The 3,750-nt window shown below is 39.0% G+C and overlaps 1 pseudogene; it reads left to right on the top strand.

Annotated features, from left to right (window-relative positions):
• Window positions 1-635: 635 nt before the first annotated feature.
• On the top strand, window positions 636-754 carry LOC145246355 (5S ribosomal RNA; annotated as a pseudogene).
• The last annotated feature ends 2,996 nt before the right edge of the window (window positions 755-3,750 follow it).

Below are 3,750 nucleotides of genomic sequence, written 5' to 3' on the forward strand. Positions count from 1 at the left end.
CATATTGAAATGTTTTAATGAAAAAATGAATCTCTAATATTTGTTTTCCATTTTAAAAATATATTTATTTCAAGTGTGTGATTTTACATTATGTTTTCTTTTTGTATAAAGTTAGATATATTCGTTTTCTAACGGTACCAACAAACACAGTATTGAATTATTTATATTTCAATTGTCATTTTGATACTACGTATCAGCATCCGAAGAAATGATTCTTATTTCTATGGAACAATAATATGAATGATGCTATATAAAGAAACTGGTGTTGTATTTTAACGTTTTGTTGAATATTTACTGAAATGTTTGTAGTAATAAAATAGTTCATTTACAAGAGTTCAACAAATATGTTATTCTTAGTTTATACACACGGTAATTTCTTGAATTGTTGTAAAATTATTTACTATTATTGACTGAAACAAAGTCAGACGAGTAAAAATATTTTGGGGCAAGTAAATTTTCCCTCACACTCAACCAACGGTCGAGTGATGTTTTTTTTTTTCAAATTTCAAAGGCTATATATATACGTGGTCTCTCCCGCAAGTAATCGATGTCTTTCTAGAAATAATTTTGATAAATATCGAGGAAACCAATGTCAACAATAGAAGCAGCTGATTTATATGTCATGAATGAAGGTTATATACGGCGTAATCACGTTGACACACCGGTTCCTGTCAGATCACCGAAGTTAAGCAACGTTGAGCCTGGTCATTACTAAAATGGGTGACCAATTTGGGAAGTCCAGGTACTGTATGTAGGAGGACGTTGACACCTCTCTGAAAAAAAGTTGCAAAAACATAACGTCGTCATCTCCCCTAACGGGGATATACATGCGACTGGGGACCGCTTGTAAATTTCATACTCCCATGAAACTTCTCCTTCGGAGGAAGCCGGTTAAACCCTGAATAGGGTTGGTGCTGACTGCACACACACAATGAAGGTTACGTTGATACGGCGATTTGAGAGATATACAGATACAATCTAATTGAACACTGTTTACGAGGAGCGTGCAATAAGTAATGGCCCTGACCCACTTCCAGTTGTCTGATCTAGCTGAAATTTTGCAGGTGCAATGATTTATATTTCTATGGGTTATGTGGCAAATTACAGCTTTGAACTAATTGTGGTTTCTGTTTTACAGGTGTTTGAACTGAGTCAGGTGTGAAATGGAGCCTGTTGAATGTCGAGCAGTGATCCGGTTTTTGTATTTGAAAGGACGCACACCACAGAAGATTTTTGATGAAATGAAAAAAACTTCTCGTGATAATGCCCCATCATATGACCTTGTAAAACGCTGGAATTGTGAATTCAAACACGGCCAGAAGTCTGTGGAAAACAGCTCCCAGACCTGGTCGCCTCCCCTTCTGCCATTGATGAGGCATCTGTCCGTCAAGTTGAGGCTGCCATTTTGAAAGATTGGCGCATTACTATTCGCCAAATAGCCCAAGATGTCAAGATTAGTACAGGGTCTGTGGAAACTATCATTCATGACCATTTGCGTATGCATAAGGTATCTGCTAGATGGCTTCCCAGGTTGCTCACACCATTCCAGAAGCGAGAACGCGCCGAGTGCTCAAGGATGAATTTGGAAATGTGCCAAGAAGATGAGTCAAAGTTTTTTAAAAGACTGATTACACAGGATGAAACCTGGGTCCATCACTATGATCCAGATACCAAAGCCCAGTCAATGCAGTGGAAGCACTTGGACTCACTACCTCCAAAGAAGGCAAGGGAGCAGCCCTCCGCTGGCAAATCATGCTCAAAGTCTTCTGAGACCAGAAAGAAGTAGTGATGACAGATTTCCTGACAAAGGGTACCACAATTACAGGAGCCTATTATGCTTCCCTTTGGAGGAAATTAAGGCAAGCTATCAAAATCAAGAGGCGGGACAAGATCATCAAAGGTACTCTCCTCCTGCAGGACAACGCTCCGGTCCACAACTCGCATGTCGCCAGATCAGAAGCACCGGCGTGTGGTTATGAAATCCTTCCTACTCTCCTGACCTTGCACCCTGTGACTTTCACCTCTCCCCACCAATGAAGTTGTTTTTGAAAGGAAAGCGTTTCCCAGATGATGCAACCTTGATTTCTGAAGTCACGTCGTGATTGGAGGACCAACCTGAGGTGTTCTACAAAAACGGTCTCCAGAGCTGCATCAAACGATGGGAGAAATGCATAACTCTAGGTGGTTCCTATGTAGAGAAAGACTAATAACTGTGCCAAGTTTCGTTGCTCTACTTTTATGGGAAGTGGGTCAGGGGCATTACTTATTGCACGCTCCTCGTATCTAGAGATTTGAATTTTATTTTTACTCAGAAGGTGATCACATATCAAGGCCCAGGAGGCACTCTAGGATACGACCAGTCATGGTGGACTTTGTGTAGAACTAGATTATCTAAGATGACGACTTTGTAGGAATCTGTACATATTAGATTTGATTGAAGTCGACTATGTTATAGTCAGCCAGGAAGCAGACTCACGAAATTGCGTTCCACAGACGGGCAGTGCTAGGACAGAAACTCTGTTCATAGAATTTCTGTTTAGTTTAAGGCACAGATAGAGAGTTAAGAAGTTGTTTAGGTTTGTTGCAAGTATTTAACGGGGAGGGACCATAGATTGGGGTTCGCTCGAGCACCTACCATAAAAGTAACGGTAGCGCAGAGATAGAATCACAACGTTTCTGCACCGCAGATGTGACACGCTCTCATGTTTTGACAAGAGAGTCACCATTAATCAAGGCCTGAAGGCTACTCGAAGAGAAGGGTTAATGAATGTAAGGTGGTCGTATAGCAATCGTTAATGATGTGGATTGGATAGAATTTGGATTGTTTAAGGGGATGGCTTAACAAGAACTTGTTTATATTGAGCTTGAAGGCTACCATATTGTAATCGGCCGAGAATCAGGCCAGTGGAACAGTTTTCCACAGGCGGACATGTCTGCGTTCAGATTTAGTCATAGATAGAGAGTGGGAGAAATTGTTGATAGTGGTTGTAGCTAAACAGGTGTTTTTTTGTGAAAGTTCGTCTTCGGACGTATTTAACTGTTAAAAAAATATGGAATTGTAAAATATAGTTTATTACTGCAGACGCGTTATACCGGCATGTTTATATACCAATGTATAAAAAGTACCAAGTGCTTGATGCGTGTAACTTTATGTTAGCTTGGTTATGCGCATGCGTAGTATTATCTTCCTGCTCAGCGTTAATAAAACTGGCAGCAGCGAAAAAAATAAATAATGTTGAAATTGTCGCCATCTTCGGAGAAAGTGACAGCAATAATTTCCAAAATGTTTCACAATCATCGAAATATTGCAATGCTTGTCTTGTTGTTACGGTTGATATGACGACCAATAACGAAGAGATCGATTAAAGGAAGCTCTTATCTTTTTAATTTTATATTAAAAATAGTGTTTGTTTGTTTGTTTGTTTTCTTTTGGTCTGTATTGTTATAATATTTAAAATAGCATATATTTCGCTAAACGTTCAATTTGAATGGACGTATCGTATTTGAGATGCGTCCATCTATATCTACAAAAGTATTTGCAAATATGTCAATCTGCCACTCTTAAATATTTAAGTATGAAATAGCATCCTTGTCTATCTGTCACGCTAAAGTTATCCCTTAATTGTCCATTAATCTGTCACATTTCAGTTTGAAATGTTTTATGTTAGTTTCAAATTCGTTCGCACATTTCCAAGCGTAGGCATATCTTTCTGTCGATCTGTCCACCCATTGGTCTGTCACTCTTAAATT

Source organism: Euprymna scolopes, chromosome 23, assembly GCF_053919585.1.
Source record: "Euprymna scolopes isolate OS-2025 chromosome 23, ASM5391958v1, whole genome shotgun sequence".
Classification (NCBI taxonomy): Eukaryota; Metazoa; Mollusca; class Cephalopoda; order Sepiida; family Sepiolidae; genus Euprymna; species Euprymna scolopes.